The sequence below is a fragment of the Triturus cristatus genome, chromosome 8 (genome assembly GCF_964204655.1).
Source record: "Triturus cristatus chromosome 8, aTriCri1.1, whole genome shotgun sequence".
Taxonomy (NCBI): domain Eukaryota; kingdom Metazoa; phylum Chordata; class Amphibia; order Caudata; family Salamandridae; genus Triturus; species Triturus cristatus.
This window is the reverse complement of record NC_140591.1, coordinates 965,184,525-965,209,892: the sequence shown is the minus strand read 5'-3', so window position 1 is coordinate 965,209,892 and position 25,368 is coordinate 965,184,525.

Sequence of the window (25,368 nt, the reverse complement as noted above, 5' to 3'; positions counted from 1 at the left end):
CAAGCACGTAGACTATACATAGCGGCTCAATTGAGAGCCGCGGGTAATGCGCCAAAAATCCTGTATCAAATCTTGAAGGATTTTACTTGCCCTAAAGCCTGCGAGCTGGACAACCTGCACTCTCAAGCCCTCTGCAATAAAATTAGTTCTTTCCTTGTTCAAAAAATTAACACTATCTACGACAAATTTCCGAATATCCCCCACCCCTCAAGGTCGGATGACAATGTTAAACATGCCATCGCTAATCCAGCACCATTGATGTCCTTTCCCCCTATCCTTCGAGAGGAGACTATTACATTACTACATAATGTTACCTCCGGCTCTCCTGCTGATGTTATGCCGGCAAAATTAGGAGCATCTCTGGCACACGTACTTGCGGATTCTGTTTCCACGCTGCTTAACGTTTCCCTAAGTACGGGCTCAGTTCCCCTCTCTTGGAAAGCTGCTCAGGTTATCCCTCTACGGAAAAATAATAAGCTTCCCATGGAGGATCTTACAAACCTTCGACCCATCTCCCTCCTCCCTCATTTGAGCAAGGTCCTAGAGAAATATGTTAAGAAACATATCTCTAACCACATTGAATCCACCGGCTACCTGGATCCGTCACAATCTGGCTTCCGTGCTAATTATAGCACTGAGACGGCCTTGGTGGCAGTGACCGACTGTATCAGACGGACGTTAGATCGGGGACAGTCTGCTATCTTGGTCCTATTAGATCTCTCGGCCGCTTTTGATACGGTGGACCATCGGACCCTGCTCGAAAGATTAAAAGGGGCAGGACTTGGAGGTACGGCGTTTAGCTGGGTAGCCAGCTTCCTCACTGACCGTACTCAGACATTGAATTTTGGCCCTTTTCGTTCACCCACCGAGTGTCTGTCCAAGGGTGTCCCGCAGGGCTCATGCTTGAGCCCTATACTGTTCAATATTTATGTGGCTCCCCTTGCCTCTCTTCTAAGATCTCTTGGGTTCATCCCCATTTCTTATGCGGATGACACTCAACTAATCTTTCCATTTGACACATCCTCATCTTCTGCTCAAATCCGTTTCTCACATGGTATGCTTGCCATCTCTGAGTGGATGAGTAATAATTTTCTGCAGCTCAACACCAGTAAAACGGAAATTATTCTTTTTGGAGACGCTACCATTTCGTGGTCTCCCACCTGGTGGCCTACTGAGCTGGGGCCTGTTCCATTACCTAAACAGACAGCAAAAAATCTGGGCATCCGTCTGGATCAGGCCTTGTCTATGAAGGAGCATGTTTCTCACACCGTCAGCACATGTTTCTTCACCTTGCGCCTTCTGAAGAAAGCCTTGCCATTTCTTCCAGACCCTTTTCGTAGGACTCTGGTCCAGGCCTTGGTATTGAACAGGCTGGATTATTGTAATGCATTACTGGTTGCTGCCAATGATTCTGCTCTTAACCGTCTGCAAGTGGTACAAAACACCGCTGCACGACTGGTTATGAAAGCTCCTAGCAGATCTGCTTCTATTCCGCTACTCCAGCAATTACACTGGCTGCCAGTGAGGAAGCGTGTGAAGTTCAAACTTTGCTGCTTGACCCACAAAGCACTGTGGGGTCCCGGTCCGCTCTACCTGACTGATAGGCTCCATAGGTATATTCCAAACCGTGATTTGAGGTCTGGATCCAAAGCGTTGCTTCTTGTTCCGAGGATTAAGAGAATACGTTTGGGAGGAAGATCTTTTTCCTACCAAGCTCCTGCGGTATGGAATCAATTGCCTCTCCCTCTCAGACAATGTTCCGACTATCTCGGTTTTAGAAAGGCTCTTAAGACCACTCTCTTCTCAGAATGACCATACTTTACCTCCTTTTGCACTCGGTGTCCAGCGCTGAGAGACCCCTGCGGGGGTGATTCATGCACTTTATAAACTATAAACTAAACTAAACTAACTTAGTTTTGGTAAAAAGTTTATTTTGCCAGGTCGAAATGGCAGTTTTAAACTGCACTACAGGCTGAAGTGACAACCCTGAGCCATGCTTTAAAAAGGCTACTGTAGTGGGTGGCACCATGAGTACTGCAGGAGCACTAGTAGCATTTAATTTACAGGCCCTAGGTACTTGTAGTGTTATTTAATAGGGACTTAAAAGTAAGTTAAATGTGCCAATTAGGTGTATGCCAATGTTACCATGTTTTAGGGAGAGAGAGCACAAGCACTTTCCCACTGGTTAGGAGGGGAAAAATCCTAAAGCCAACTAAAGCAGGTGAAGCAACAGATTGCAAAAATCTGGGGAAGATCCTACTAAAAGGGGTCAGGGTTAACAATACTCACACTCTCCAACCCTGAAACAGCCTCAACAACACCGGCATTCATACAATTGGGTCCAGCAAAATGGAAACGGGAATGTAGAGATCCATCTCCGTAAATCTCGAGAATTTTAATATTGATTTCTTCTCTATTTTGCCCCTTCGCATTCCCCACCAAACCTGTTAGTTAGTTTTCCAAAAACTGTTGACATTAAAATATTATTCGTAAGTACTCATTTTAGGGATCGGGAACTTTTGTGAGTCCCAAAGGACAATGACCACAGAATACAGATTTGATTTGATTTGATATTTGGTTTTGTATAGCGCTCAAATGCCCGGAGGCGTCTTGGCGCTGCTGCTGTCATTGTGCGGTGCTGCGGGGAGAATGGTTACTGCTAATTAATGGCGTGTGAACAGCCAGGATTTTATTTGCTTCTGAAAGGTCAGGAAGTCGGAGCATTTCCTAATAACCAAGGGTAGGCCGTTCCAGAGTATAGCTGCTTTCAGTAGAAATCTCCTACCGCCCCAGGCAGTGCGCTTTGCTCTAGGGAGGGATAACAGCATTGCGTCTGAGTATCTGAGCTTTCTGCCTGGGGAATACCAGGCAAATATTTCGCAGAAGTAGCGTGGTCCTGAGTTGTACAATGCTTTAAAGATTATGCATAAAGTCTTAAATTCTAGACGTTTTGCTATGGGTAGCCAGTGCAAATTGACCAATGATTGAGCTGCTGACTTATATTTGGGAATTCCAGAGAGAAGTTGGGCTGCCGCGTTTTGCAGTGTTTGAAGATTTTGTAACAACTTTTGTTCGGATACCAATATAGAGAGCATTTCCATTGTCCAACTTGGCCAGAATAAGGGAACTGACAACTGTTTTTTGAAGTTCATTCTGGGAGATATGGGCAGATTTTCTTTATTAGATTTAGTGTATAAAACACAGAAGAAACGAGTGCTTTTACTTTATATTCAAAGTGGAGATTATCATCAAAGATCAATCCCAGGTTCCTTCCTTTCTGTACTGGCGTTGTTAAGTGTCCCATATTCTGGGGCCACCAGATTGGCGATCAAAAGGATCTGTTGTTTCCGAATAGTAGCATCTCTGTTTTACCGGCGTTTCATTTTAGACAATTTGTTTTCATCCAGTGATCTATTTGGACCATGCAGGAGCTGACTCTAGGACCCTCTTCTTCCTGCTGTTTGGAGATTGATACCACAACTTGTGTGTCATCGGCATAGGACACAACTGAAAAACTCAGGGACTTTACCAGTTTGACCTGGGGGGCACATACAGATTGAAGAGGGTGGGGCTTAGAGAAGAGCCCTGCGGTACCCCACAGGGCAAACTGAATTGTTTTGATGTAAAATTGCCTAAGGCTACATGGTTTCTTCTGTCCGTTAAAAAGTCTTTCAGTATAGTCAGGGCTACACCTCTTATTCCCAGCTCCATCAATCGGTTGATCAAAATAGTGTGGTTAACCGTGTTAAAGGCCGTAAGATCAGGATGGCTTGACCACCATTATCCATGATCCATCTGAGTTCTTCTGAGGCGTGAAAGCAAGACTGTTTCTATGCTATGAGCCTTTTTAAAGCCATATTGGGAGGAGTCCAGCAAATTGTTACTGTCGATGCAGGCCATCAGTTCATTATTTCAGCTTTTTCAAGTAGTTTTTTTTCTCTCTATGTATAAGGATTTTGTATTCAGCAATGGATTTTTTGTAGGTCTCTCTGTCTAGAGGATCGTATTTGGATCTCCATACTCATTCTAGTTGCCTATATGTTTGTTTCTGAGCCTTTAGGCACTCAGATAACCAGGGTTCAGATGGGGTGCTGCAACAGTGTTTCTGCACTTTTTCGGGTGCTAAGATATCCATAGCCTTTCTTACCCAAGTGGTGTATCTATGTGTGGCTGCATCAACATCCTCATCAACTACACTTACTGAGGGAAGCAGGGTCTTTTCGAGCCCGTCTGTGTTTATTTTGCTCCATGGGCTGAAGTTTTGGGTCCCTGAGGATGATACCATGGCTGCTTTTTGTGTTTGACGTAGGCTGATAGAGAAGAACACTGCCTTATGGTCTGACCATAGCAGGGGGAGAATGTCTGTTACTACCAAGTGTAAATTGTTTGTGAAAATTCCATCCAGTGTATGACTCACTGTGTGGGTGGGGCCTTCAATTCTCTGGTCAAGACCTAGAGTCTCCATGAGTTCTAACAATTGAATGGTGTCACTGTCCTGGCTGTTCTCGGGGTGGAAGTTAAAATTGCCCAGTACTAAATAATCTGATCTAGTGACATTGCGCTCTATGAAGGTGCTTATATTAGAAAGAAAATGTTCTCTTAGCCCTGGGCGGCGATACAATAGTGTTCCATTTAACGAGTAATTTTTAGTAATTTTTTGTTAATTCCATTGGAAGGAGATGTTTTCGCAGTCTGCAACATTTGTGTCTAGAGTATGTTTTTTAGTCATTGAATCTCTAATTATTATGGCTAGCCCTCCTCCTCTCTTTAGTTTCCTGTCCGCAAGCACAATTTTGTAGCCTGAGGGCATGGCTTCAATCAGGTCTAGGCCTGACGCTTCATTCGCCCAAGTTTCTGTACTAAATATCATGTCTGTCTTATAGGTGTCAGCATGGAGCGCAAGTTCGTGTCTACGCTTGACTAGGGACCACGCGTTTATTAACAAGAATTTAAAAAGCTTATCATTCTGTGTGCCTTCTTTTGTCTTGAGTTCCCTAGTCCTAAAATACCTGATTGGTAGCTCTGTGAGGTAAAACTTGCAATTAAGGCAAGTTGTAGCGTTTAGGTCGCGGTCCAGTTCTAATATGGAGCAGTTTAGGTGCTTACCTGCTGCTCCCAGTGCTCTAAGCTCTCCACTCTTATAATGTATTGGGTGCGTCCTACCTGGGGTAGATTGGGCAGGGGTTTCGGCCCTTGCCATGAGCTGGGCATGGACTGGCGCAGACAGGCTTGCGTTTGGCGCTCCTTCGCACGTCCGCTGCGCGCCAGGAGTTCTATTCCTTTTTAATGTATCCCCCCGGAAGTAGTGCAAGAGCTGAAACACCAACCACCTAAAATGGCTGTCAGCAAAGGCAAGAAGCAGTCAACTCTCTCTCCGCTCAAACGGAAGCCCCTGCAGTGGACCGGAGAGTAGAAGACTTCAGTAAGGTAGGCACTATAAAATATTCTTCAATACCTAAAAACAAAGTAGATCAGTGCTAAAATAAGTTTTAAAATAAGGGTAGTAGCATGTAAAAACCATTCAGCACCTTACTTGCAGTCGCAGGTCAAATAAAACTTAAATCAAACTAGGGTCAGTGTCAAAACCATAAAGGTTTATTTAAATTTAAAAATCTTTACAGAAGGGAAAATCAGTCAGTCAGTCAGTCAGTTAAAATGTTGATAAATTTGCAAAAAAATGGGAATTAGCATAGAGCACAGTATCTGTTTTAGTCAAGTAGCCAAAACCAGATATGTTCTAGCACACAGCAAAACAATGTAAAATATTCTAAGTACAGAGTGAAAGAGCAAACTGTCATAAGGACATGCTTGATTGAAGCCTCAGAAAAGTCTCTATAAACCCCTAAGTAATGCATCTAAAGCAGACCAATGTGGAGACCATAGCAACAAAGAAAGCATCTTTCCAAGATTGCCGTTGAAGAGAGGCCTTTTGAATGGGTTTTAAAGGAGGACCCATGAGGCAAGTAAGAACAATATTTAACTCGAATGAAGGCAATGGTCTCCTAATAAGAGGATATATTTTCTTAATATCCTCCAACAAATCATTAACCACACGCATTCTAAAAAAGGATATTTGTAAAGGACTTTTTTAATACAAGAAACAATCAGCTAGGTTATAGAGGACTGCACTGCCAAGACAAGTCACTGAAAAGTGGCGAAATATTGCCCGCCTCAGATGGCCAGCTGCCATATGACCATAAATTACAATAACATTAACAGGGGTATGAGAGGCAATATATTAGAAGATTTCTGCAGTATATACATGAAGTGGGAAAAATTAATGAGTCCACGTCCTTGCTTGTATTCCTTAGTTGTTTTTATTCGTGATGTGCTCAAAGTTCAATACAGCCAACGTGTTTCACCCAGACATGGGCTTCTTCAGGTCAAGGTAAGTAAAATGTTGCAGCTACTTTGGGCAGGATATGTGTTGTTAGGTCTCGTACGTGCCGTGACTGAGAAGTCTGAATTAGAGAAACCTCTCAGTGGAATGGCTGAGGTGTTCTTGGATATACGAAGAGACTGTAAAACGCCTCCTATAGGCTGATCCGTGGTAAGGAAATCGAAATTAGTTTTAAGTAGTAAAGTTCCATGTGCGGGGAGCGATCAGCGCCGGTTCATCCTCGTAGGTAGTGGGTGTGAGACTTTTTTGTAAGGATGTGGTTGCTGGAAGATGCACTCTCAGAGATGGAATTTTTTATTTTGCTTTAGCCAAATGGAGGAGGTACATAAGAACTGCATCTTGACAAGTGAGAGGATCAAGATTGTTCTGAGTACACCAGATGCAGAATCTATTCCATTTGAACAAATAGGAAATTCCAATAGATAGCCATTTGGTTTATCTCAAAACATCAAAGCACTTTTGTAGGAGGTTTAGTTGACTATATATGAGTTCAGGAGCCAAGATGCCATGTTCCACGAGTGAAGGTTGAGGTGTTGATTTTGGCCTCCTAACTTATGAAGAAGGTCCGGTCTGAACAACAGCTTCCTGTGTGGATGCTCTAAGAGCTGAAGGAGATCCGTAAACCACCATTAATAGGGCCACTTTGGGGCAATAAGACTCATTCTGGCCTTCGAGTGAGATATGTTGATGATTTCTGTTGTTAGGAGGGTAAACGGAGGACAGGCATAAACAAATTTGCCTGACCAGTTGATCCGTAGGGCATTCCCCAATGTGCCTTTTAGTAAAATTTCAAGGAGAAGCTTGCTAATTGTTTTGTTTACTCCCTATGTAAAAAGATCTATTTGAGTGAAACCCCAGTCACAAAAGATGTATTGAAGGACCTAATAATTTAGCACCCATTTGGTATTCTCAAAATGGTTCTGCTGAGAACATTTGCTTGAGCATTCTAGATGCCTGGTAGATGGACAGCTGTGATCCTTAGATCTCTGGATATTAATAATTTCCAAATTGTGTGTGGCTCCACAGACAGAGGATTGGATCCGGTTCCGTCCTTCTTGCTAGATAGTGCATAGTTGTTTTATTGCCTGTTTGAACCAGGAGGGGGTTTGTCCTGAATGATGGGAGGAAAGGTTTCAGGACTCTAGTTGGTAGATGTGGTAGGACTGTTCCTTCAGAGACCAGATGCCTTGTATTTGAAGGTGGTCCATGTGAACACCATAACCCAAAATGGAAACATCTGTGACTATGGTTGTGTCGGGACATCTTGATAGAAATCCATGCCTTTGAGAATGGTTTCTGAGTGACACCAGCAGCCGAACGATTGTTTTGCATGAGTGGTTTATGTCACTCTGTCTTCTAATCTTCCTGAGCGTTGCTCCTGTTGACCTTCTAGGCACTGTTGCAGAGGCCCATATAGAGACGTGCATTCGGGTCCAGAAAAAAAAGCATGATGCCATTGATCTTAGAAGGAAAGAGAGTTGTCTCACCTTTGTATGGACTATTGTCTACAGACTCTGACCTTTCTGAAGGACAGATAATCATCTCTCTGATGAAGGAAACACTTTTGTGTGCACGGTGTCTAGAATGACACCCAGATAATAAAGGGATTGAATTGGTATCAAGATGGATTCTTGTGATTCACCTGCAGTTCTGACTGTTTGAGAGTGACAACAGTCAAATGAAAATGTTGGCTTGCTTATTGGTGCAAAGATGCCTTGATGAGCCAGTCTTCTAGATAGCTAGATAGATGAAAAGTTTGATTCTTTTGAGGTGAGCAGCCACAATCACCATGCATTTGGAGATCACCCTGGATGCAGATTTGAGACCTACAGGAAGAACTTTGTATTGGTAATGGTCTCTTCCTGCGGTGAACCTCAGTATTATTCAATATTTCTTGGTTATTGAGATGCTAAAATTGGCATTTTGCAAATCTATTGGCAATAACTAATCCAGCTGATGTAGCTGATGGCAGATTTGATGAAGAGACAACATTTTAAATATTTCTTGCAAATCCACTTCTGTGCTTTCTTGAGTTCTAAAATGGGTCATTATCCATGTTCTATAATATTAGGAATCCATTTGTCGTGGTTATTTTTCTCCACTCTTCCTGGTAGAATGTTTTGCTTCTCCGAGTGCGTAGTGGAAGAGAGGGAAAAAGGCACTCATTGTTTGCCCCTGTTAGATGGTTTGGGCAGCTGGTTGTTCTCCTCCTCAGACACTTGACTTACGTATGTGCTGTTAATGTTTCTTTGACTGCTGGTGTTGTTGTATTTGCCCCTAGAGCCAATGAGGGGTTTGACCCCTTGGAGAAACTATTGGCAGTCATAGAGCTTATTACTTTAAACCAATAGGAAACAACTCAACTCTACAAACACTAGAAGGTTTGAGTCGCACCTCTCTCAGGACTTTTCCTACACACCCTCCTGTATTTCAAATTAGATAAATAAGCTATCTTGGCTCACGTAGTGTGCAACTCCACTACCCCCGCTGTTTCCAGAGGGTGATCCACAAGATCAAAGCAAACTTAAACCCACTATAGGTTGCACCACTTAATCCAGTCAGAAAATAAGCAATAATATATGAATGTCCATAAAGTATAATATATCATTCAAAATATTTCTCTTTATTCTTCTTCAATTTTCACAATTCGTGGACAGCCAACGCGTTTCGTTCTTTAACAAAAAACTTCATAAGGGCTGTAAAAACATTTAAAAGAAAATAGATATATAATACAATTGTTACAATCCTGTCGATATAATATATTATTAAAATACATTATTCAACCAAACAGAAGATGCTTTCGAAAAAACGCTGTACATTGCATATAATATTTAAAATATTTGCAATTCATGTCCCAATAATTAACAACCCCAACTTATTATCCATATTGGGTCAATAATGGAATTATAAATATTCGATACAAAGAAGGCAAATTAATTCAAATTCCTGCTACACCTTACGGATTATATGCACCAAGAGAGAAAGATGGGCACAATCCTAATTCAGTAACCAAACATTTTGCATGTCCCGATGTAATGGAACAACCAACATCTTAGATTTTCCTAACATACTTTGTCCATAATAATAGGAAACAGTAAAATTCCCATTCCCAATCCATAATAATAGGATACAGTAAAATTCCCATTCACAGTCCAATCCTCATCACAGAGAGAAAAGAATGTATCATCAGAATTGTTGTCCGACCTAGGTCTTATAAATCCAATACACTAAATAGTTTATGCTGACACCACGTGCTAAAAATATTACAAATGGGAGCGCAACATACATACCAGTTTTACTCACTGCCAGTTGTTTTATTTAGCAAATAAATTCTTTTCACTAGTTTGGGATTTCAAGTTTACTTAGTCCTTTCTCATGGGTGTAGAGCTCCAAGATTCCTTCCCAACTTCTCTGCCTGTCAAGAAAATATTAGTGACTTCTATCATAAACTGACTTATAACATAGTAACAGTTTCAATGCTATACTTTATTGTTCATTTTAAGAATCGTCTTTCTTAAAGCATAGTCGGTCCCTTTGCACTCTCAAAATGATCCTATTACAAGGCTACTGTGCCTGAAAGTGAGATAACAATTGATATATGACTCTGCATTTTTATCGCATTTGTTGTATTTGCCAAATAACTATATATATCTCCCTCCCTAAAGCCATAGCGTTTTATCTTCCTTTCATTGTTAGCCCAATAAATATGTGTATAGTAGAGACATTTACTAGATACCCTATCCCGACCTCATCAGGCAATCTATGCCATCTATCGACTATCTATTGAGGCTTTTGAATACATTCTGGTCTTATTCTATTCTACTAAATTTCGCGTTTTTTGTGGTCTAATCACAATGCTTAGTTAGAAACCAAGTACGGTCCCCGATAATGTTTAAAAAGCCGCAAGCGATATATTATTAACCACAATTCACCAAACTTTACCATGCCCACATGCACCCTGTTTTTAATGCTAATCATAGGCCTATCGTTTTACACATTTATGATATTATTTCTACTTTGCGAAAGGCCCATTTTTCAGTGTAAAGACAGAACAGGCTAACTTCCGATCTCGTATCGTGTCCAAACTTGGATAATATTTTACTCTGACTCTCAACCTCTCACCATTCCCCTTATCTGCTACAATATCACTCCCCAAAGCGATATTCCTTCTTTTTTTGTAATCCAACAGCTTTGAGAGTGTCCAGCTCTGTATTCATGCAACAAAATCTCATCATCAGCATTAGATCCAAACAAAGTATTCCCTGAAAAGGGGATTTTTAAAATGCGTTGTTGGGCTTCTGGCTTCAATCCTGTGAGTCTGAGCCAAGATGAACGGTGGAGAGCTAAACCTTGACAATAACCATGCACTTCTAGTGTGGAGGTATTAGTTGCAGCACTGATGATTTGATTCAACGCCATCATTCCTTCACTGATGATTTCTTGGAAATCTTGACGTCTGTCTATTGGTAGGTCCTCTATAAATTGCTGCATAGAGCCTCAGAGAGATCTGTCATATGACCCAAGAAGAGCAGAAGTGCTAACAGCTTTAATTGTAACAGCAAATGAACCACATACTTTTCTTCCCACAGAATCCACATTTTTACTCTCCCTGTCAGGAGGAACAGTAGATGAAGGAGCTGTAGCATGTAATTTTCAGTCTGCAGAAACTATAACTGAGTCTTGTATATGATCCATGCATGGAAAAGAGGCATCCTGATTTGGAGGCTTATAATTCTTTTAAAGGTGGGATGAAGCACCCTTAACTAAAGTCGGTGTGAAAAAAAATCCATCCCGGGCTCCAACAGACCTGGTACAAGGTCAGCAATGGGCTGAAGCAGACCTTTGATAGAGCGTTTCAAAGAATATTGATGTGAAGGCCCTGGTAGTCAGTAACTCAATATTTAAGTTGTTGGCACCCCTGATGAAAACCTCCTAGAAGGTGTTGATATCATTAGCAGGAGATATTCTCTCTGGAGGTAAATCAGTCGAAGTAGGTGATGATGAAGATGAAGTGGTATGATAGGCTATGAGGATCTTGACCTCGAGGTAGTATATCTTTTTTACCTTATGCGTGAACGCCTGGGAGATCTTTAGCAAAGACAATAGTGACGACATCTTGGTTTTGACTGTGACCTAGACCTATTGCTGTGAGAACTGATGTAACGGGAGCATGATTTCGGATGCCTTTGTGTAGATGCCACTGGCACAGGTGACTGTGGTGGCCAAGAAGTGGCTGGTGGATTTAGTGGCAGAATTACTGCTGGAATTACTGGCAATAGAAGAGGAGGAGTAGGAGATGAATGCAGTGGAGGAAGAAATTCCGTTGGAACCAAACTAGGTGTTGGTGAATCCAGAATGGTGAGTTGGAAAGTCAGCCTGGATGGAGAATAGGGTCCTGTATACTCTAAATCAGATTCTGATAGAATTCTACAGGCTTTAATGTGAGAAATCCTCTCCGCCGTCTTAGTCAGAGTAGTTGAACGATGTCTCAATGTCAAACCAAGTTTCGGCGTTAAAGTTTTCGTCGTCGTCTGGTGTCTCAACTTTGAACTTTCTCTTGAAGTCGGTGGTGCCCGCTCCCTTGAGGTTGAATGTGTGCTATTGGCTTCACAGATACCAGTCCCAGGATGCGTGTTACCGGTGCAGGGAAGACCTGGCTTGGTAGTTCGGGCTGGACTGTTCCCATGGGGAGCAGGGTCAAGATTGCAAATGGCTAGATCTAAACTGGGGTGACGTGGTGAGCAAAATGACGGTGGATTAAAACGAGATCAAACCAGATGTGTGACTGATGGTGAGTGTTTGAAAATGTTCAATACACCGTCTATCACTTTATTTTTTGATCTTGCTATTGATGTTGAACCATCTCTTGACGGTGAGTAAGTAGGTGCTGTGCTTCTTCTTGACGCTGGTGTCCTTGACAGCGAATGGGAACATTGTTTTTTGCCACATCTCCTTCTTTAGGATCTCCATCTGCAGGAGTCCTCAGAGGGTGAAATAGGGGTACTGTTAAAGGGAACAGTATCTGCTTTCCCTTCAGATGTCTCTCCAGGTAGGGAATTCTGCCTTCTCTACTGCTCCACTTGGCCACTGAGGTGACTCTTCTCTCTCTGTCCCTAAAGGTATGCCAGGAGAGGGTCTTGCAGAGGTGACACGTCTTAGACTCATGGAAGTTTGGCAAATAGAGGATACAGATCCTGTGCTGCTCTGTTTTTGTAATTTTTCTGCCACATTCTGGGCATTTCAGAATAAGAGATGGCATATTGCGAAAAGATAGATATATTTACTTTCAGGAAAATGTAACATAGGAAAATGTTACTTACTTTAAGCATCTGTTAGTGGAATGTAGTGCTGTAGATTTACATGCTATACATACTCCTGCCATTTTGTGTTTGGCTCCGATGTGTTGAAGAACCAGAACCTTTTGGACCTGGCGGCGGAGGGTACGCCTTAATCTCCTGGGTTCTCCTGCTTAGCTACACAGAGACACGGGAACACTCTGTCGGCGTAAAAGATCAGATTTATTAGCTGCAGCTAGTACAGTTGTCCCAGAAGTACACGAGGTAGGTTCTCAGGAGACTGCCACTTCACTCCGTGGCGCACAATCTTTTATAGCATATATGTAAAATATACATTAACCAAATACACACCCAGAATACATAAGAAAGAGCCAATAAGGAAAGTTGGAAAACAGGACAGAACCAATAGGAAAGGTTTAAAAACAAAGTGTCAGATGACTCGAAGAAGCCTTTCCTTCAACTGTGTTTGTCACCCCTCCTTCAAACTAATTCATTAACAGATCCACAACTAACTTGCAGGTGGCGAGATACGTTTGTGTGTATTGGAGGACAGTTGTGAAATGAGAGAATGCTAGCAGAGGACAGCGAAGGCCAGACGATAATATAAAGTCAGAAGAGAATAGTGTGAACCAACAGATAGTTGAGACGGGGATTAGAAAAACCAGACAGGGATTAGTGTACTCGGCCAAACCTAACACCAGCTTTGCAAATAGAGGCAGATGGTTAATTTTGACACGAAGCTGCAGAAAAAGCAGAAAAAGACTTAGACCGTCGTGCTGCCTGAGTGAGGGCAACACAAGATGGCGGCGGAGCACAAAATGGCGGGTCGATACGATCACGATCAAAAATCGAAGTTCCTCAGAGTGCAAGTTGCTTTTCTTTGAAGAAGTGTTTTTGAGTCACGAGGTGCCTTGACTACACCTATTGCTGGTTATAGGCATGGACACCAGTTCCATGATTAGATTGTTTTTCAACACGCAGGGTGAGGATGTAGATCGAGCATTGAGATACAGAAAGATGACCATGCGAAGGAAAGTTTATTGATGAAAGTTAAAGAGAAACATCTGCAAGACTGAAAGGTGACCAGGGAGGAGGGTGGGCGCTTGTGAATCTACAGCAGTACATACCACAAACAGATGCTTATAAGTCAAGTAAAATGTTCTGTTTGTGACATGTGTAGTTGTAGATAATCATGCTGTGTAAACACTATAAAGCAGTGCTCCCAAAAAGTGGTGGCTAGACTAAATATGTTGCAGAGACTTGGAACTGTGTTCATAAAACATCCTGACCAACTTTGGCTTGTCGGTGTACTACAACATCCACACAATAGCCCGAATGTGTTGCAAACACTTGGAACAATCATCGTAAAACAGCCTGACCAACTTTGGCTTGTTGGCATGCTACAACATCCACAAAATAATGTTTTGTGAACGTGTGGGGAGTAGATCAAGTAGCCGCTTACATTACCCAAGAAAGCCATAGGCACGCCTTTCTTGCGGGGTGAGTGGGGTTTGGGACGAACTGTCAAAGGGTAATTGCCGTTGCCAAGTCTGTATACATTTGACGATCCAGCTTTGGATTGTGCATGCCCCTTATGTAGCATGGATAAAGAGACAAAAAGCTGTTGTGTTTCATGTAAGTGCTTAGTCCTGTAAATCTAATGCATAAGCTCTCTTTTGACATGTATGTACGGAGAGCTCATTCTGCTACCAATTCTGGATGTGGGAAGAACACTGGAAGCTCGATGGTCTGATTGATGTGAAAGTTAGACACTACCTTAGGTTGGAATTCAGGGTTGTTCTGAGGACCACCCTATCATGGTGTACTTGGAAGAGAGGCTGTTCCAGTCTAAGTGCTTGTATTTTGCTTACCTGGCGAAGGGAAGTAATATCTAATAGGATGCCTACTGTCCAGGATAAGAACTAGAGAGGACAAGAGCATAAAGGTTTGAAAGGAGCATCAGTTAGCCTAGGGAGAACACTAGGTTCCACACAGGTGCGGATGTTACCCATGGTGGTATGACCCGTTTGAGCCCTTCCATGAAGGCTCTAATTACGGGTAATCTGAAAAGAGACATGTGTTGCCTGTTTTGCAGGTAAGCTGCGACCTCAGCTAAATTAAGTCTAATCAAGGTATACACTAAATGTGATTGTTGCAAGTGCAAGAGGTAACAGACAAGGTCTTGGACCTTTGAAATCAGAGGGTCAAAGTTTTAAGGAAAACATTGATGTAAAAATCGTTTCCATTTGGCTAGAAGGCATTCAGGCGTCTTTCAGAATGGTCATCCACTCTGTGAGCAGTTTTAGGTATCCAAATTCTAAGACTTCAGGAACCAATCGCAAGATTGAGCTGTTTGGGATTGGGATGCATGAGAGAGCCCTGATTTTGAGAGAGAAGTTCCAGTGTATTGGGTAGGTTCTTTTGAGGCACTATGGAGAGGTTGAGAAGGGTGGTGATCCGGGGCTGCCCGGCCCAGGTTGGAGCTACTAGAATGAGTATAAGTGATGTTTTCCGGAGCCTCCAAACCACAATAAAAGAAGTGGGAGAGGCGGGAAAGTGTAGGTAATTATCCCTAACCACTTCATCCACAGTGCATTGCCAGTGGGCGGAAGGTGTGGGAACCTTGAGGTAAAGTTTGGACATTTTGCATTTTCGGTGGTTGCAGACAGGTCTATGAGGGGGAACCCCCAAAGCCAGAAGTACAGGAGTAGGACTTAGGGGTGAAGTTCCCGCTCATGGACTTGTTGATGCATCCTGCTAAGCAGGTCTGCAAAGTTGTTGTCAACCCCATGGTGTGTGTTGAATGAGAAGTTGGATTTTGCGCTGAATCGCCCACTGCTAAATGCCTATTGTTCAGGTGTCCACACACCTTGTATGGTTATGTCTTGCAAGTGCGCTCCCTACCCAATCAGGGAGGTGTCCATGGTGATGAACCCTTCGGGGAATTAGGGCCAGAAAAAGCAGTCTTTGCAGCAGATTGCTGACATTCCACCACTGCAGAGAACTAGGAGTACTGCCTAAAATCAACTCCAGAACCTTCCTCAGGCTGCCTGCCTGTAACCGTTGGGTCACCAGGCAAACTAAAATGGATGCATGTGTAAAATGGCATGTGGAACTATTGCTATGCAGGAGGCAATCATGCCTAAAAGGCACATGATAGCCCTGAATGTTACCTGGATACCTGGCTGAAAAAGAGGTATGATTGTCTGGAACATGTGCACTCTTGCTGGGCTAGGGAATGCTATCCTAGAAGAATGGCTCCTAGGATAGTCTATTGGCGATGCAATGCATTCCCACTGTTGATGAAGCCTATGCTTTGTAGGAGCTGTGGCTTGAGTGTGTATCAGGCATTGTTGATGTATGGCGCTCTTGATCAGGAGGTCACCCTGCTAAGGAAGGACGAGGATGATGCTCCTTCTGAGGTGAGCGGCTACCATTGCAATACACTTTACAAACACCCTGAGAGTTGTGGTTACTCTGAAGGACAGCACTTTGAACTGATATTGCTGACTACTTACTGCAACCTAGAGGAACAGTTGATGTGCATGGGTAATAGGCATGTGGAAATAAGCATCCTTTAGGTCAAGAGTGGCCATGAAGTCGCCTTGCTGTAGCAATGGTATGACGTCTTGGAGTATCACCATGTGAACATTTTCTGATAGTATGGACTTGTTGAGTGGCATGAGGTTGAGAATGGGCCTTACGGATCCATCCTTTTTGGGGATAAGTTAGTAAAATGAGTACACCCCTTTGCCTCGGTGTTGGGGGGCACAGATTCTATAGCCCCTTTGCTGATTAATGCATGCATCTCCTCTTCCAGGATGTGGTGATGATCCAGGGAAAGCTTGTGTGTGCAGGAATAGCAATTTGGTAGCATTTGTGTAAGTTGTAGGTACTATCCCTCGACTATAATATCTAGAACCCACTTATTCACTGTAATCTCTGCCCAGCGGGGCAGAAATCCTTGTAATCGCCCCCTGACAGGTGCTGGATGGTGTGGGTGAAGGGTGAGGGAGTTACTGTTTTGCAGGTGCAGTCCCTTTGGGGGTTGCAGCTTTTCCTCGGCCTCTTCTATTATTGCCTCTATACCCTACCCTACAGTATCCCAGGGTTAAAGTTGCCATTTTTGATGCTGCCGGCTGTAGGTCTTAAAGGCCTCAGGGACAGTCGGTTTGTCCAACATTTCACCAACATGCCCCCTAAAAAGGTGTTCTCTATCGAAAATCAAGTTGTGGAGATGTTGTTGAACATCTGCTTTGAAGCTAGACTCGCAGAGCTACACGTATCTGCAGAGAAGGACACTAGTATTGACTACACGTGTAGCCATGTCCACTGCATCTAGGGCACAATCATCCCCTGGGTCCTCGTGTGGTTGTGTCTCATAAGAAGGTTCATAGAGAGACATTGGACTTTACCCACATCTAACAGAGGAGATTCCTGCAGTTAATGTGCCACAGGGTCCACAGATGGTAAGGGAGAGGTGGGTGGTGGTACAGGAGGCAGATAGGGAGAAAGGGGAGAAGGAGGAGAAGGCAGTGGTGGATGGGAAATGCCCTTGTCATGTGGCCGATGCTTCCGGGGAGTCGGCTTCGGAGGCTCATTTAGGGCTTCCTCGAAAGTTACTTTCCTTTTAGGAGAAGTTAGATCTTTAAGCTTGTCCAGAAGCTTAGCCAGGATCCGACCTGTTCCATGTTGGATGTGTATTCAACACTGTCTGACATGGAGCTCCTCATTTAGTCGCTGAAGTATTGGCTAGTCAAAGTTCTCCAAAGCTGCAGAAGATGCAGGTGTGATTGGCGTGAATGGAGCAGATGGTTTTCAAGGCCCATTAAACACGGAGTTTGCTTTCAAGTCTGGTGGCTTTGGCTCTGAAACAGATATCCTTAATCCTGGGCAGTTCTTGGGGCTAGTGCCAGTGCGGATGCCAAGGTGGATGGGTGAGGCTTGGAGGCGGACTTAAGTGCTAAAGTAGGGGCATGCATTGGGTCTGAACTCTTAACTCTGTGCTGACCATGGCCTTGTTGCAGTGGTGACCCAGAGGCCTCATGAGTACTTTAGGAGCTTGAAGCTCCAACCTATCGGGAAGGTAAATGATGATAAGGAGCCACGTGTTGGGTGCCTGTACTCACTGCGACAACCTTGGACTGTGTTTTTACCATTGGGGCGCTTCCTCCTCATCCTCCTTGCAGCCAGAACTCTTAGACAATGGGAGCTCCTTGACTTTACTGCCTGTGGTCTCCTGCTGCTAGTCACCTTCGATGTCTCTGTCCGCAAAGAGGTTGGGGTGTCCTCGTGCTGTAGGTACACCATGGAGGATGAGGCAATGCGAAAAGCTTGTCGGATTAGAAGAGTCTTTTTATTGCAGAACATGAGGCAGGCTTTGCAGGAGTATTTTAAATAGTTTTGAGACAAGCAGATGTTACAGACTAGATGGAGGGCTGTCTTCTGGAACTTGGAATGACACTTGTGACAAAAACGGAAAGGAGTCTTTTCCCTCCCAAGACCATTCTGAGGTGTCAGAGATGGTGTAGATGAGGCCCATGAGGTGAGATCCCGAGTGGGGCGTCAAATAACGTGTTCAACATGCGGAGTCGAAGGGAGTACGTGGTAGAAGAATCCGAACATGCAATTGTTACTCTTCTGGTGAGAAACGGATCAGAGCGGCCCGGCAATAACACCACATGGCATCAAACTGGAGCTCGAAGGGACACGCCTGAGTCAGATGGCAGAGAAAAAACAATCTAGCAATGGAGCCGGTGCCCATGCACATTACCAGCGATAGGTGGAGTCACTGTACCTCGTGACTCAAAAAGACTTCTTCGAAGAAAAACAACTTGCACACATCCGAGACCAACACTAGATGGCAGGAGTATGCATAGCATGTGTATCTTTAGCTACCCATGTCATGAACATACTCTTTGTCCAATAAGATGTTGACTGAATCACTTTTGGTGAGAAAACAATGAAAAGATTTTGATGAAAAAGCCCTAAAAAGACAGAGCTCTGTGCCAGGATCCTGCAGCAGGAGGTATAAAAAAGAACTAAGTAAACTGCCACCTGCAGAGCATGGTGTGACACTGGAGGTCAGTGTGCCCATGAAGGTGCTGTGTTCTATTCTCATTGTTTTAAATGCTGCAGCCTAAGGAGCTACATTGCCCTTTCTTTCGCTATCATTTACTTTAATGGAAGTAAAAGGAGTTTGTGAAGGACAATTTTTAAAAGGTTACTGGTAATTACTTTAGTGATTTTTAAAGTCTTTTGCCTTTTTATTCCATGTTTTAAAGTACATTATTGTGATTGGCAATACAGCCTATTTAAGGCCGCAACGTTTACTGTCTTGTCGCTTGTGCTTCCTGTACTTCTGAAGTAAGGTGAATAAAATGTGACTTTTAAAGAATGCTCCTGGGCCCCTGCACGTGGGTGTGACTGTTCAGTGCTTATGATTATCAATCAAGGCTCTATCATCTCACCCATGTTTTTCAACATCTACATTAAGTCATTACCGGTACTGATCAATTAATTTCCCCTCATGTGCTATAACTATGCAGATGACACACAAATATTCCTTCAACTCGAATGCCCCAAAGACATTGGAAACTCTCCGATTTTCAGTAGTCTCAGAGCCGTGGATCAGCGGATGACTTGGAGCCATGTCAATTTGAATGCTTCCAAAACAGAAATACTCACGTGTGGCGAGGTCAGTTAATCACGCTGTCACACATTTACACTCAAATTATAATTACACTCCACAAAATACAACTCCGCAACATGCAGCATAAATCCATTCCACAGTTATAACCCACACCAAGCCACATTATTCCACACAACGCCACATAATTCCACAATTCAGCCCCACACAATTCACCATACAACATATTTACACTGCACATAACAGCACACAACACCATATTATTCAACCCCACAAAATTACACTCTACTCCATACCACATAAATACACTCCACATAAACCCAGTCTGCCACATAGCAACACTCCACATAAATACACTCTACATCATGCTACATAATACCACTCAACATAATTTTCACTCAACACCACACACTTCCACGCCACACAATTCACCAATCAACATTTCTATTCCACACCAAATAATTCAATAACCAAACCACATACTTCAACTCAACAACACAATTACACAAGATACCACATACATCCCGTCCTCGCCACAAAATACCACATCATGCCACAAAATTCAACAGCACACCACATAAGTAAACACCACTATATACCACTTCACAACACAAAATACCATTGTACATAATTACACTCCATGACACACAATCCCACTCCACATAATTCCAGTACACTCAATACCACATAATTACTATTGACATACTTCTACTGCACACCCTGCCTCATTATTCCACTACACAAATCCATTCCACACCACACACAATTCTACAACTAACAACTCCAATTTAACCCATATAATACCAGTCCACACCACATACATCCACTGCACTCCAAACAAAAAACACATAGGTAAAAGATATTGTAATCTATGACATCAATAGTCCTACCTCTCACAAATGTGAGACCTATTTTATTGCAAATGCTTGCTTAAAAAGCAGCCTGTTTCCCTTAAAGGAAAACAGGATGCAATTAAAAAAGAAAAAAATGAAACGTTTTTGTTTAATATTTTAAGGGCAGGTAGTGGTCCCTGGGACCACTGCCTGCCCTTAAAAAATAATTTCCCATGCATTTGCAAAGGGGAAGCGGTCCCCTGGGGACCCCTTCCCTTTTGCGAGTGCGTTACCACCCTCTTGAAGAGGGTGGTATTTTGCGAATGTTTTGCGTCCGCAATTGCAGACACAAAACATTCATACATGGGCTTGCGCACGCATTAGGAAGGGAACGCCCCTTCCTAATAGCCAGTTGCAAAACCTTATTTTACGAGTCGCAACAAATTGCGACTACCAAAATAGGCTTTGTACATTCCCCATGCTGTTTTTGCATGCACAAACGGGTTCGCAAACCCGTTTGCGCATGCAAAAATGGTCGTGCATCTGGCCCCAAGCTACCATCTCCCTTGTTCTGTCCAAACTCGATTACGCCAATAGCCTCCACCATGGATCACCTGCCTTGAAAGACCTGCTTTGGTTACCGGTTGCCAGAAGATCCACATTCAAGCTGCTTTGTATCACCCGCAAAGCTATAAATGGAATGGGACCACTCTTCATCAGGAATAAAATTACCAAACGCATTCAACAAAAGAACCTCCACTCTAGAGTGGCACCTCACCTCAAAATCCCTAGATACAAGAAAAAAAACATGGGTGGCAAATCCTTCCCTGGTCAAGAAGCCAAACTATTGAGCTCTTTACCCCCACAACATATGATCCACCGACAACCACTTTATCCTCAGGGCTCTTCCCCACATAAGCACCATACACAAACAGAAATATACAGCATATCCCTCTGTATATATGCATTTATTTGTACTATAGATATGTACCTATCTTTGTGTATTACTTTGAATAAACATGTAGAATAAATATGTTGTTAACAAATAAATTAAATACATTTTTAAGTACAAAAACACTTGAAAACCAGAGTTTATCTAATGCATCTTTAATCTACATATACTAATTTCCTTTATGCATCTATATACCTTCCATTTACTTGGATCTATATATTTATTAATTTTCTCCTGAAAAAGCATATTCAATGCACTACCCTATCAATATCTTTAATCTACACATACCTGCCTCCTTTATGCAGCTATATACTTTCCATGTACTTATGGATCTATATATTTATCACTTTCTTCTAATTCAGCATATCCAATGCACTACCCTATTTCTCACCCGATACCTTTCTCAATATATCTTCTACCCCGACTTTCTGACTCATCTCACACGTCTTTCTCCTACTCTTTCCAATGCACTACCCTATTTCTCACCCTATACCTCTATCAATATACCCTCTACATCTACTCTCTCATTTATCCAAAACCTCATACCACTACTATGACCCCCAAAATAACCCATTCTAGACTCTCCCGTACTCTACCCTCCTTGCATCATCTGACACCTTTTACTATACAGATCCCCCAAAACAAGCCTTTCTAAACTCTTCCCTCTGACTCTTCCCCTACACATCCCTTTTTACTCATCCCAAGCCTCCTCCTACTGCTATGACCTCCAAAACCAAAAAAAGTCTAAATCCTTCACTCTTCCATACCTCCACTATCCTTTTCAATCAAAATAACAGCCTAACATGTCCACTTCTCAAATTTCATATTTCACTATACTAATTCACCACTGATCCTTTATGGGTTCCAGAGTAGCATGCTACTCGCTGAAAAAGCTCTTCAACACCTCATCAGGGGTAGCAAGCGCTATATAAATGCAAACCTTTTTCCATCTTCTATCCCTCCCCTACCCTTCTCAATCCAAATAACTGACTAACATATCCACCACTCAAATTATTTTCATATTTCACTATACTAATTAAATACTAATCCTTAATGGGTTCCAGAGTAGCGTGCTACTCGCCAAAAAAATGCTTAAACACCCCCATCAGGGGTAGCAAGCGCTATATAAATGCAAACTTCTTCCCTCTTTTATCCAGCCTCTACCCTTCTCTATCCAAATAACTGAATAACATATCCACCACTCAAATTACTTTCATATTTCACAATGCTAATTTTCAACACTAATCCTTTATGGGTTCCGTAGTAGCGTGCTTCTCGCCGAAAAAGCGCTTCAACACCCCATCAGGGGAAACAAGCGCTATATGAATACAAACCTTTTTCCCTCTTCTATCCCTCCGCTATCCTTCTCAATCCATAAACTGACTAATATCCACCACTCAAATTACTTTAATATTTCACTATACTAATTCACCACTGATCCTTTATGGGTTTCCGGAGTAGCGTGCTACTTGCCAAAAAAGCCTTCAACACCCCATCGGGGTAACAAGCGCTATAAAAGTGGAAACCTTTCTTCCCTCTTCTATCCCTCCGCTATCCTTCTGAATCCATATAACTGACTAACCTATGCACCACTCAAATTACTTTCATATTTCACTATAATAATTCAACACTAATCCTTTATGGGTTCCGGAGTAGCAGGCTACTCGCTAAAAAAGCGCTTTGACGCGTGCTATATAAATGCAATTACAATACAATACAATACAATGGGGATCCCGAGAGAGAGAATGATTTTGCGAAGTGTGCAATGGGAATAGAGAACGTAATCATGTTAATACTGACAAACACAAGGACAGAAATGGTATTCGGCAATGCAGAGATGTTCATCGTAGAGCTAAAACCATGCTAGATTTTGTGAATTTCCACATAAGAGATATTCATGTATAATGAATCAGAGATGGACCTATGTGGTTATCATCAAATTATCTGGCATGGAGTTGGCTCTCCTGAACTTAAGAGTCTACGGTCTCGTCAGTATCACCTACCAATAAATGACTTAAGAATATATTTGAATAGCCATCAGGCAAGTGAATACAAAACTCTGCATACCAAGCGGCTTAAGATGAGTATAAGGAGAGAAGGACTAAAACTAATTTTCTCAAAGAGTGTGCAACAAACAATGTAGCACATTTTCTTGATTGCACAGAAAAAGCCAAACCAAGGGCCCGCATTACAAGTAGCCCATTAAAATCCCTCATGTTTCCCCACCCTGGAATTACCGTTACTGGGGTCCCAGTTAATACAGGGACAAGGAAATAATGGGGATTACTTTTTTTGACAATAGCACACAGAAATACGTGTTTCTGCAGTTATTCCAGCCGTTCTTCCCTCGGATTTCACATGGAGATTTTGAATGCTTTCAGCAGCTGTTATCAAGATCATCAGAATTTACTAGACACTCATGATGAAGGCCACAGTCTGTACCACTATAACAACCTGCTGATGGACCGTAAAATATACTGAGGTGCTTGCTTATGTTACAGTTCCTTGAATATTCTGGGAAGACGTGATAGATGCTCAGAAGAGCATGGAGAGGGTGTGGCCTAACGGCTAGAGAGGTCGACCTCGGAGCGGGTTCGAGTCTTCGCAGAGGCGCTCAACATCTTGTGATTCTGGAAAAATCACTTAATCTCCTTGTGCCTAACAAAATGAATGTGTCAGTTGTTAATGCAACTGGTGCTCGTGCAAGGCCCTCTAATACCGTTGGGTCGAGTTTGTGCTATGTAAAACTCACAAGAAAAATGGGGGCACATTGTAAACAACACTGGGGCATTTGTACAAGGACTGGCAATAACTACCGCTAACGCTAGTTAGTGGCAGTTTTCTTACCGCTGTGTACCGCTGAAAACTATCGCCTTGTTAGCGACTTATGAACAAGATCGATACATGGCGATAGCTTCAGGGATCAGCAGTGAAAACTGCCGCTAACATTAGTGTGATGGCGATAGGAATTCCGGCGTTAGCGGGCGAAAACCAAAAAAAGGCACTTGTTTTTGCCTCTAATGGAAAAAATAGCCTATCAGTGGACCTCCAATAGAAAATAGGCACAAACAAAATGCAGAATGGAGCAGCCAGGGCCAAGTGCAGCACACATCAACAACCCCCTCAAGCCTCCCAACATCTAGGATGACCAGGATGAGAGCCTGGATGCTTCGCTGCACCTGCGTCTAGAGCCCGGATGCCTCGCTGGACCTGCGTCTGGAGCCTGGATGCCTCACTGGACCTGCATGTGGACCCTGGATGCCTCACTGGACCTGCATCTGGAGCCTGGATGCTTCACTGGACCTGCGTCTCAAGCCTGGATGCCTCACTGGACCTGCAACTGGAGCCTGGATGCCTCACTGGACCTGAATCTGGAGCCTGGAGTGGGATGCAGAGGAGCTGTAGAGTCGCTGAGACGTGGTGGTAGACATTGAGGTGCGGCGATCGCCCGTACCTGGTGGTGAAGTCTGGCCGGTCGCATAGAGACACGTTGCTGACCTGGGTGAGAAGACCGCCTTGCATCTCTTGGAGCTGTGAATGGTAGAGTCGCTCCTGCGCACCAACGTAGGGAGGTCTGCGTTGCAAACTACGATCCACCACTACACCGGGATGCGCAGAGAGTATTACCAACGGTAGGCGGCACCTCTCTGCATCACAGGACGGATGAGGTTGCGCTGGTCGGACATTGGGGAGGGTGAGGCCCCTGAGCTGTGCCAAACTTGTGTTGCGGGAGCGCTGCAGGTTCGTGCCTAAAGGAGCCCTGCTGCATCAACTGCGTTGGGAGGTTCACCAGCGGACTTGGCGGTGACTGCTGTACCCACGATTGTGAAATCCCACCTGGCTGAGGCTCCTGCTGGGTGAGTCAAAAATTTGGAGAGCGTTTAGAGGATTGCGCCACTGTGTCAATGTCCAGGCAAGGAGAAGGTGGGACACATATTGGAGGAGGCCCGGGGTTCGATTAGCCCAGGCCTAGCACCAGTAGATGATGCACCCCCAGTGTCTGCTCATGCGCTATGGCGGAAGAGCGTCACCCTTCCGCTTCCACGCAGTGCAAGAAGAGGAACAATCATCACATGATGATAACTTCCTGATGTTATCGTGCCATGTTTCCTTTGCGGGCGGGAGGGTGGTTAGGGCTGCTCCACTCATGGAGCAGGGCAGGGGCGGAGTGGCATGCCCACTAAAATGCGCAGTGACTGTTTGATGGGCGCTCTCAAGCTGCACAAAGCAGTCATGGG